Genomic DNA, 12448 nt, shown 5'->3' with positions numbered 1-12448 from the left:
CTAGGGGGAAAATACCATTCCTCAACAGTTTTAAGCCTATTGTAATAATCACAGCTGAAAACTTGAGGTAAAATGAAAATTAATATGCTGTGTTTGAGATGCTGGTGTATCCTCATGCTGTGCTAAGATATATGTGAAAAATCATCATCGCGTGCAAAAGTGTAAGAAAGACAAGCTTTCTAGAATGAATTTTAATGAGTTCATATTGTCTTTACAGGAGGAAAAGAGCTGAAGATAAAGAGAGAGAAAAATGGAGGACACAGCAGGTAATATCTGCTGTTCTTGAGATGCAAATTCTTAAGAACAGCATGTAATTATTCTTGACCTTTGTGTTCATTCTTTGTTACTAACATTTGAAAAACACTCGTTATCAATAACTGTACTACTAGCTAAATGATTTTATTGGGTATGTTTTATTAAGGGGAGGAGCTGCAGGTGAATTTCCTGCTTGCCTATGTAGCTGTGCAAGAGAGTAAGGCAGGGAAAATAAATCTTGTTCTTTCCTTGACTGCAATGCAGATCTGGCTCTGGGAGGGGTTTTCAGATCTGCATGGCTCAAGCACATGGTCAGCGTGCAGCCAATAGTTAGCCTTACATCTGGCAGTGGGTCTGCGTGCCTCAAAATGGCTTACTGTGCCTGCTGAACGTTACAACATCTCACTTCTTGCTCTAAATCGAATTTGCACACGTTATTCGGACTGTGATTTATATATCAAATGTAGTGTTAACTGTTTATTTGGTATATGCAGTAGCTACCCTTACTTCTGTTTGCCAAGGACTGTCGCTGACAGATTTTTTTTGGTCTGCTTGTATGTTTGTTTTAACAACAGCTACATAAAGGATTCCTTTCCTGCACTAATTCTCTCAGCTATGCTTAAGGTGCTAGGACTGTGCTTGCTCAGGGCATACAATATTTCAGCCTGGCTACATGTTGTACTCCATTTTGAATTATTATGTTCTCCAGGAATTCAGATATTTGAAGAGATGTTGAATTGATTTTCCTTTTTTGACAGTTATTTTCTGTTCCTATAGAGAAAACTATTTTTATTTGAGATTTTTAGATTACTGTAATGAAAGAATGTGTACAGTTCTCAGCATATAGATGGCATGAGACATACGTGGATAAAGTTAGGTCTTCCAAAAGCTGACCAAATACATTTAAATTCCAAGGCGTAATAGCACACGTGCAACAGTTTGCATTTGGAACTCCAAGTCTTATCTATTTTAAAAAATATTTCTAAAGTCTACATAGTTATTTAAATGTGTTAATAAGAGGATGATAATGTAAGAAGGTTATGCAAGAGATTTGAATGTAAGGTTGACTAGCTAATACATTAAAAAAAGTTATTCATTTTTAAGGTTGTAACTTTAAGTGATGTTGTGTAAGCAAAAGCAATTCACTTTCATTTTAAATGGAATTGGAATTAATTTTAATTGCTGACATTTTGCTTCTGGAGGACTGACAGACAACTGTTATCTGTAGAGTGTCATTTGACTTCTCTGAAACCTATCACTCCTCTGGAAAGGTCCTATACACATTTAGCATCTTTCTAACATCAGCAACCATGTTGCAGTTGGTAGCAGGTAAAAGTCTGTATTACCCAGATGTCAGGGGACTTGGTTACAATGTCTTGTACCATCTGTAATTAAGTTGTAGTTTAATTTTGTGGTGTTTAAGAGATTTAAAGAAACCATCTAACAACGTCTCCAAAGTATGCACAAATTCTGGGTGAAGGGTTTAGAGTTATGAAATCAGATTCTTATCTGATGTGTGTTCCGTGGACTTTATGTTGGCTGAGGCTTAGGCTTACAACCTAAGCAGTCCTAAGTAACTTGTGGATATTACCAGTTTTCATATGTGAGCCCCATTTCAGAGGGGGTGCTCAAAACCTGTAGATACGTAGATCTATTTATTTCCCTTCTGGAATGAAGCTGAAGAAGTACTACCATGAGCTCTGTGACTTAGGAGTTAGTGGGTTTGTTCAGCAAAGAAGGCTGTACCATTTCAGACACTAGCTGTGGTTGTACCATGACATTTCCAATGGTGAAAGTTTCTTGTAAATTTTGGCGTCTCTCAGTATATAATATTTTACTTAAAACTCAAGAAATGTGCTTGTAATGTAATTATGGATAACGTTCAGCTGGCTCTCTGTAGAACAATTCTGGTGCTGCCATTTTATCTAAGAATTGAGTACTTGATGAGCTACCTGTGCAGTTGTGTGCTGACCCTCCAGTACGCCTATTGCTTTTATTCTCTCACTGTTTGGAAGTTGGCCATAGGAATTATTAAAGTTGCTTCTGTTCTGTAGTCGTCTGCCCAAACAGAGGGCTTTTCTGGTTGTTTGTTTGTTTGTTTGTTTCTTAAGCTTATCACCCTTCCAAGAGTTTAAGTAGACATGCAATTATACACTACATTCCAGTGGACAAGTGGACTTCTTTGTCAGGCCTGGAGCAGAATTGAGCTGAATTACTTCTCTGTGAAGGGTAAATAGGAAAAGGACTATTTAGTATTAAGTTCAGTTTCACTTGGAGTGAGTATGTCCCTACCAGGTGCTGCCAGGTGCTACTGTCTGTTTGATAACTGTCTCATAAACTCAGTTTGTAACATCAGGAATCATGTTTCATTTTTGTCTACCTTACCTATGTTCTATTAGTATGCCAGAACAGCAATTATTCAACACTATGTGTACACCACCAGTGCAGATGTCTCCTCAGACCTTGTTCAGGCCTTCCCGAGATTCTACTGTTCTGCCAAGAGCTCTGTGAATATTGCTGCTTCTGCTGAGGTTCTGCATAGGTCACAATTTAGGTAGGATGGTGAGGAAAGAGGAGGGCGAAGGGGTGAGTTTGGGATATCTCCAGAGGAGATCCACTGCCCCTCTGGGCAGCCTGTTCCAGTGCTCTGTAATTCACAAAGTCAAGAAGGTTTTTCTTATGTTCCTATGGACCTTTTTACATTCCAGTTTGTGTCCGATGCCCCTTATTCTGTGCTGCTGAGAAGAGCCTGGTCCCATCCACTTGGCTCCTGTGATGTTGATATTTATAAGCATGATGATCCCCTCTCAGTTTTCTCTTCTCCAGGTTGAACAGTCTCTGAATACCTTACCTTTCTTTTCAATTTATTTTTTTCGATTTGCTCTTCTTCTTAATAATTGTGTATAGCAGAGGAAAATCTGTTAACAAAAATATATATATGTATATAAAAAGAATGGGCTTGATGAATTTAATAGGGGGATATCACAGAAAGAAACAAACTTCTCTGTTTTCTTCCCATATGAGTGCTTAATGAATTTCAGACTCTAGACTTTATTACAATTGTATTTACAACTGATAATAATTCAAGTGAAATTAGTCAATTTAGAGCACATGACATAAGAATAACATCAGAATAAACTCTCTGAGTTCATATACACTATATCACCTATATTTAAATACTCAACAACTTTTCCACAAAAGCTTACATCTGATACACCAGTTTCAGAGCAACATTTTTCCACCATCTGATGGTGTTTTATTTCCAAGTTTTCTTTTGGAGCTCTCAATAGATGTTTTCTATTATTATTACTATTTTTTTTTTCTTTTAACTCATGGATGAGCTGCAACCCAGTTCTTTTGTAGCTTCCCTTTATTTCCAATTTTTGATTGTATCTTCAATTTTTATTACTATGCTCTTTATCTTGGCTTTTTTTAATGTTTTCAAAAATTGTATTAAATTGATGATAGTTTTATTTTTGTACTTACTACGTGTATTTTTCTCCATTTTCTACTTTTGATTTTAAATTCAGATAGTCAACATAGCTCTGAGTAAGTTTAATTAGATGTTGAAGACTAGTAAATATAAGGAATATGTTTTACTTGCAATACCACATCAGTATTTTGCTCTGCACTTCGAATCTGGAACTTTAATAATTGCATGCAGATTTATGATCTTTGCAAAGCATTCTGTTCCCATTAGTTCTTGGTAAAGGAGAAGTCCTTTCCAAAATGGACTGGACGACTAAGATCCACATTCCCACTGACTGGTTGATCTAAGCTAAAATTTCCGATTCCATAATCATCATGCTAGTATTTTAATGTATCAATTCCATTGCAGAATTAAATATTCTCAGCCATAAATGCAGTCCTATTTGTTGAGATTGTCTATTAATTCAAAAAGTGACAAAAATTAGTTGATGTCATGGTTTTTTTTTTACATTACATTCCTAAATCCCATCATGTTTCGCTTCATTTCAACAGTGACTTAATGGACTTGTAAATTGTTAAGAGCACCATTTGTCTTTTACTAATAAGGGTGATGGTAAATCCTAAGTCTGTCAATTTATGTATGGTGTATAATATTTAAAGCCATTTCCTCATACTTAGATTAAATAATTAAATAGATTGATCTTACTTGTTTTGGCAAACACCACAGGTATGCTAGATCTGTGTTATGCTACATAATTCCTCTATTTCTTTGGGAAGAGTCAGGTTTGGGAATATCAAGCCCCAAGGCCTTTTGCAAAGTAAAGGGAAGAATTAAGTACTGTTGACTTCATGACAGCATTTGAAAGAATGTTAGTATCTTGAGTATAAACTTTTGCACTTGTAGTACTAAAACTCTCATCTAACTTAGAAGCTGGTTGGATGTGAAGTTGTGAGATAGGTCAATTACTAGACTTTATAAATATACTGGCTCTGAAGAAAGGGTTTCTAAATTCCTGAAATGGGGACAAGCCTGGCTTAAGTTAAACGCAACACATTTGTCAAATGAACTTTGGATGGTGACATACACGTTAGTTTTATTCCCAGACAGCTTTGTATACAATTTAAAGCAGTGAGAATTACTGGTATTACGAAGCCTGGTCTAGAGCTGTGAATTACTTTTTTTTTTTTTTTTTTTTTTTTTTTTTTTGTCTTCTTCACCATTCCACATATAAATACTGAGAAGCTTGGCATAAAGAACGCAGCCTGAGGCATACCCCATAAAACATACAATGCAATTAAATGAGCAATTTCTACTGGAAATAAAATGGGTATGTTGAGTGGAATATGAATTAAGCCAAGCAGGAACAGAGTCAGACAAGCTTTGATAGTACTCCAGGCTCTTCAAAAGAACCCCCAGGGTCAGAGGTGCCAAATGCAGCTGACGGGTCAAGGCCAATCAGTAAAGAAAGATAACTGCAGTTTGCAATGAAAAGCAGGTCGTTCCAAATTTTGATTAATGCAGTCTCAGTGCTGTGGTGTCCACCTGAGTGGGTTAGCAAAATAAAGACAGATAGCAGTGGATTAACTCTAACAGTTTATTATTCTGCAGCCATTACAAGCTTCTTTGCTGCATTCACTAAGACTAGTTTTTCTCCAATTTATGATCCTCCATCTCACATCGTCTGTCCTAAATTTTGCAGAATTGCCTCAGTTGCAAGGGGCTGCCTTGTTGACCATGTGCAGGACTACCAAACTGACCTCAAAATAACTTTGGAACGGGGCAAGTCCACCGTGTTCTTATTGTTACGTTAGTTGATGTTGTCGATGTCAATTTATTCTGTGGAGCGCGCAGCAAAAAGGCGTCCCCTCCCATGGCTGTGTGAAAACAGAAGAGGCAACTAATGTGATGTTTATTGATAGTCTTTGTCACACCAAGCAAAGACTGCAAGCCTTTTGTTGAGAAGGGAACTTTGCAAATGTCGCTTGCCAGCAGCAGGGATCTGATAGATCTAAGATACAGCAAAGAGGCCTATTGTCACCTAAACTTTGCTCTTAAAAAAGAACCACGTGATCCCACGCTGTGTTCCTTAGATGGCATTTTCTGAAGTAGAAGAGAGATGACTATGGTGTCAGTTATTCCATTCTGTTCTAAAGTAAGATTAGCCAAGAAGCCTTCATAAGCGCACTGGCCAATATGGGATTGAAGTAGTGCTTTATCAGTGAAGGATAAAATTCACTAACAAATATGAAACTACTCCAAGAGATTTAAAATACAAATCAGTTGTTTTGTTTTGTTTTCTTTCTACATAACTGTGAGTAGCTTTTATTCTGTGGATTTTCTGTTGTTGTTTGTTTTGTGGTTAAAGAAGAAAACTATCTAACAGGAATGGGTAGAGAGCTATCAGCTAGATATTTAGAGAATCAACTGCAGCAGTATTTGTATCACCACTGTTCAGAATGTGCCTCATAACGTCTCTGGTTGTATAGAAGATTAAAAAAAAAAAAAAGAGGTGTAACTTTCTGAGCTATGCTGTTTAATGTTGCCAGTGCCAGAACATCAGGGCTTTCCTGAGGTAATTGCCTTTACGGACATAGAAATCTTGTTTCTATGTTCCAGCTTTCACTGTGGCTTTAGTTGAATAGCTGCAGAGAATCTGCCCTGTGATAGGAGAAAACTTTATTTTTATGGAGGATTTTCTTACACACTAGAAGTGTTTCAGTGTCTATTCATACCACAGCTGACAGCTCAGCCACAAATATGATGTATTTATACATCAGCAGTGCTTTGCTGTTGGTATTATGTGAGCATTTATGGGTTTATTTCTGCGGTGTGTAAATAAATATAAAATTCATAGACAGTTGGAAACAGTTTAGTCTCTTCTAAGGCTGAGCAGCAGATGACTTGCTAACTCCTGTGTTGTGAACTTTGTGCGCCTCTGGATTTGGGGTGCGTGTGCCATGCGTGTGTCGGATCAGTCCGTAGGGACCACCTTGGAAGAGTCAGAGTAGAACGCAGCAGTGTAGTCTGTTGCAATGTCAGGGCCACAGCTGTGGGGGAATGGAAACCTCATACTTGCTTCCTAGGGCATCTGTGTCCTGCCAGCAGTCTGATCTGAGAGAAGGAAGCCAGTAAAGACAGACTATATGCTATTAATTAGCTGGTGCACTTGAGCAGTTTCTCTAGGAAAAAAACCTGAGACGTCCTCTGAGTTTATTTAGGATTAAAAATCCCAGTGAGGTAGGCAGTTTATTGGGGTCCATCCACTTCATAATCCAACATATTGACCTCTGTGTCATCACTGACCTCCCTACCAAGAACAGAAATATCAGATTCTTCCATCTGTGCACAGTACTGTTTATTTTTATTTAATAAAAGCAAGCCCCAAGTCTGTTAACTATTATCCATTTTCCTTTGCAGAGGATATATCTTACCAGTCATCACTTAGAATATCGCTTTCAGGCTCATTTTAGTTTATAGCTCCAAATATTCCTCATTTGCTTTGAATAATTGTTTTCTGTTGAAAATTATGTAGTTGGCTTGTTAATTAGTAAGATATAAACGGGATGCATCACTACATTTTTAAAGCTGTGGTGCCAGCTAGTGGTGAGAGATGACAGAATCTCCAGCTTGACATTTCTGTAAGCGTACAGTATATTTTTATCTGCATCATGATAATGTGACATTAAATTTTATTTCTCAGTTACCACTACTTTGTGACTAAAAAAAAAAAAAAGGCAAAATAAAATCAGCAGCTGCTATCCTTTTCTAGTTTGATTTTAATTGGGTATTGTTTATTTGAAACCTTCCTGCCATTAGTGATGGAATAATTACATCATTCATCACACCATTTGCCAGTAAAGTTTCTTAGTCTATAATTTCTCATTTGTGAGCATCAGTTCTTATGTGTTATGGACCTGCAGGTGCTGCTTTACCTTGCTAGACTCCTGATTAGAAAACAAACATACGTGCAGTAAGGGACCAGCTGTGAGCAGCAAAAAGATGCGTAGGCAGTCCCTGCAATTGATTCACTTGAAAACACCAAGGAGAGTTCCAGTGTGACCAATACAGGGTAAAACTCTTCATTGATTATACTTACTTGTAACTGATGCAGCTCATTAAGGTGAAAGTCCTATGTTATTAACATGTAAAGAAAGTTCAAGCAATTCATTTTTCTGTATTCAAATGAGCTCACAACACAAAAGGAAAACAAGTAAGCCTTAAGAACGTTTGTAGAGAAATTGAAAATATATATGTATTTTTAATGTTTTTTTGAACAAAGATCATTGACAGGTCATCTTTCCTAGTTTAATTAAGTGAGGTTGTGGAAGGTTCTTGAATGCTAATAAATAAAATGCAAAGATGAAGCATTTCTTTCATTAAATAGTGGGAGCTGTTTATAACTATTACTTGCTGCTAAAATCAATTATTATTACTAATACTCTACAAGTAATTTATAACCGAAGGCACACTGAAGGTTGTAAAGCAGAACTTTTCTTTTTAAATGTCAGACATAGCCATGAAGGTCAGCTGTTGTGAATAAGGACACCTCAGATGAACACAGCTGAACGCACTTGTAATAATGTTTGTGAAGACAGATCTAGCGTTAGTGACAGCTGCAAGCAGTAAGCAGAGCTGCCACAGCCTCACTTCCTCTCTAAGTTGTATCCCTACAGTGGTGTGAAAATACAGCGTTGTATTCAACCAAGGAATCTGAAGAAAACAGAATGATTTTTGTAGCAGATTTAATCAACTGATGTAAGCATGCAGGAAATTTATTTGAAGTACGCGGAAATATTAACCAATGCAGGGAATAGTCTTCTGTTATTAAAATAAAAGACATGAAAGGATCTCAGGGAGCCACTGTGAATGTCTGTTTACTTCTATGTAGCCAGCTGAAATGTACTATCACAATTTCATCATACACTTCTTTTTGGCCCACGTTCCATAGACAGTGTGTTTCTAACTGATGTGTGCTTTTTCTTAATGCACGCACCTAATTTTTTACTTCAATGTAATGCCTAGATTTGGGGCATTCTGTAGGTTGGCACAGCCTCTTGGGAGCTACAGAACTGTTGATTCCATAAGGTTTTAGTTCTTCAGAGAACTTATCATGAGTTGTCCAGTTGGGATAGTTCTTGTGTAGTAGATGTGCACTTTGATGCTTTGGTAACTTAGAGACCAACAAGGGGCATTTTCCAGCTTGCTGTTTTGTTTTTTTTTTTGTTTTGTTTTTTTTTTTTTTTTACTTTTGGTGCTTTGAATTAGATAATTATCCATAAATGTTGTATTATTATGTAATTAGAGTGCCATATTTATGTTGCAATTTCTTTCTTTTACTTAAAGCTAATTCCACTGTCATTGAAAACAGAAACATACTCATATTTTTACTAATTTCTTCATGTCCAATGACGATAATTCCATCAGCACTGAGGTTAATTATTCGAGGTATTTGACCTCCAGACAAAATAATGTGGAGTTCAGAGATCTGAACACAGTGACCAATATTTGTAATGTTGAAGCGTCCATTTGAAGTGTTCCATATGAACCATTTTTGAAGTCTTAAAGTTTGTTTCCTTACGCTTACTTACTGGATTAACAATAAATTTTCCAGTTTAGCTTCTTTGCTTCTGTGGAATGTTTTGTTGTTATAATAGCCCTAAGATAGTATATTTCCACAGTATTCTAAATGATGCAGCCTTTTGCATCTCATAAACCCCTGAAGTTTATGAATGTGTATGTGAAAAATGGTGTAGGTTAAACTCAGTGTACTTAGAAGAATCCAGATTTTTAGCATAAATTTTGATTTAAAAAAAAAAAAAAAGTCCAAATGAAATTCCTTCACATATGCTTGTTTCTTGATGTCTACCCATATTCTGTTGGGGCTGAATTTGTTACCACAGTTGATGAACAGGAAAAAAGATTGGTAGAAATTTTGATCACAGAAGACGTGTGTTTAGAAGGCCTCGTGGCAAAAATGCTTTCCCATTTACGAAAAGCCACCACATTTGAATGCCCATCGGCTGAGCTGTCTGCCCTTCCCTAGGAGTGCTGTTACTGCAGCCTGCATGCATCTGTTTGTCAGAACGTGCAGCTGCCCAGAAGGGAAGATGGCTGCATCTGTCAGGGAACTGTTACTTTAGCTGACAGAGCTCCTTGTGAACCTCAGCAAAGAGTGACTTCACTTGGGCTAAATGTTGAATGTCTCCTGTTCAGTGCCTCACTTTTCTCCAAAAGTCAAGTCCTGAACTATTTCTATTGGACCCTACGTACACTTTGGAATGTGACCAGTCTGTAACCATTTTACACAATTTACAAATATAACAAGTTTAAATTAATGCTGGTTGCAACAGGTGTCTCGTATGTGGTTACAGCTGAAAGGCTGAGTCATAGCTTGAACCAGTAATTGAGCACCTGGTGGAAGGGCAGGGCCAACCCTGAGGAGCTCAGGTGCATGCAATGCCCTTGAGTGAGTGGAAGGGGTGGAGCCAGGATCTGCCCTCATTTAATGGATGGCAGTGGAAGTGAGGGGATCTTGCTTGAGATCCCTCTGTGTGTGAGGCCTTCTAAAGGTAAGCAGGTTATTTTTTTTCCCTTTTTCTCTTTGTTTCTGTGTTCACGGCAGCTGCATTTGTGCTTGTCCTCACTTTCTGTAGCTTAGGACTTTGCCACCCTGCTGCTATTGCTCTGCTTTCTGTTGTATTACAGTGCTAGAATAGTTTACCGTATCTTTTACATGTTGTTAGTATCTGAAAATAGTACGCCTCAATAATGCAAATAACGTGATACAGTGGATTCACTGCATTTTTAATGGTAATTTGTAAAACCTTCAATTCAGTATTGCTTTTATGTTGCTAAATGTAGAAGTCATTTGTGTGGCACTTCTCATCTTACCTTCTTTCATATTATTTGGTGCTCCCAGCAAGTAATTTTGTTATTGTCTTTAGAAGTGGAACACTCATAGCAGATGCATTTCATGCTTAGCTTTGCAGCAGGGCCACCAGAGGGAGCATACGCTACAGTTTTTTGTGGTACAGATTTTGCGCATTTTTCTCCTATTTTTGCAGAGATGTGTGTTTTCATTTATGTAGTTATACTTATGACAATGCGATCAAATGTTTGTGCTATGGAATTGCAGCAACTGTGGTGAAAAGCTGAGCTGGCTGTTGTTTTACGATTACGAAATTAACTTTGATTTTCGCCAAGTCTTACATTCATTGCTCTGTGTAATACGAGTAATTTTTTTTTTATTCTGGAGGAGAGAGACTTCCCTCCAAAAAACCTCTTGCATTATAGCCAAGAATACATTATTTTCTTTAAAGCCTCATAAATTTAAGGACAGGTTAAAATGACCATGCGTACTTGCAAGGCCAAACCCTCCATCAGTAATGGTACACATTGTGTGGAGTTCACCTGTGTGAAATAAGTTAGGAGAGACAGTTTCAGTTTTAGTTGGTATTTGAAGGCACATTTTCAATGTATGCGAAGTATACTGTGTGAAAACCTGTTTTTTTGGCTACGCAGACTCTTAAAATGCAAAATAGCTCTGAAATCATTCTCTCATTCCCTGTCGCTGTGTTTTGGACCCACTCCCAGAGTTGACAGCACTGTTACTAGAGATGTCAGACTAGAAAGGTGGTTTTTGTTTGTTTATTTACTTATTTTATACAAACTTGTGTGTTTAAACAACAGAGTGAATTATGCCTTCATCTTGAAAATTATGGTGTTTGTGTCGTGATTTAAACTTAAGTACTTTTTTTGTATTTAGCATTATCACACAATGTTCTTGGTTAAGCTGGGCAGGGTTGATTATCATTAAAGTGTTATTTATTTCTATTTTATTAAGCCCCTTTTTACATTCATGTTACAGGTTAATTTATACTTTTATTTCATGCACTACTTGGCTTTACTGATTAATATGCCCCGTGGCATTCAATAAAGCCAGGCAGTGGAGGAAATAAGAGTGGTATTAATTTCTAACATTGCTATAAATTTGCCTTAATAAAACTAGCTCAATAACACTGCGGTAGTAATACAATGGGTGCTTCCAAATTGTTAGCAAAGACGCAACTGAAAGAACATCATTTTTTTTTTTTTCCCCTTGAATTTAAGAATGCTGGGCTGTCTTTTTACTGGTGTTCAAGTCAGACTACCTGTTAAATTGCTCAGTGCCCTCCTGCACACTGTTCTAAAAAGCAGTATGCTTAAAGGGAAGAGATTGTTTTCCTAGGCAGTCTGTTCAGTCAGAGACAGATAAGCCCTTTGGATTATTTAATCCTTTCAAATGTTCTGTGGAGTGTCATTATCACTGTTACTTAACAAGCTGCCTTAAAATGGTTCTTAACATATCAAAGAAAAAAGAGAAAATTCTGGGGTGTATGGGCAAACAACAAACAAGAAAAATTAGAGTAGTGGATTTACTCCTACGCAGGTAGAGTTGCTGACTGTTAGCTTTGGGTCTTCAAACTATTTATTATTGTGGTAATGTTTTTGCTGTATTTTATTTATTAACAATGACAGCTATATTTTGTTTGGGACTGTGAACTTCTTTTGTGAAATGAAATTCTTAGGAAAGAGCTAGCTATGCCATTCACTCATTTATTCATACCAGCATTCCTTTCTTGCTCAAACTTATGTTGGCTTAACTGAATATTTTTCTTAGTAAGAGTTTTATTTGACCTCAGTGCAGAGTGAAAGCATGACAAAGAAAGTCAGCACACAAAAATCTGAACAAAAGTGTATTCCAGCCAAATCCTCAAAACTTGA

Source organism: Lagopus leucura, unplaced genomic scaffold, assembly GCF_019238085.1.
Source record: "Lagopus leucura isolate 7727_CA_CO unplaced genomic scaffold, USGS_WTPT01 Super-Scaffold_100012, whole genome shotgun sequence".
Taxonomy (NCBI): domain Eukaryota; kingdom Metazoa; phylum Chordata; class Aves; order Galliformes; family Phasianidae; genus Lagopus; species Lagopus leucura.
This window is presented reverse-complemented; position numbering follows the sequence as displayed.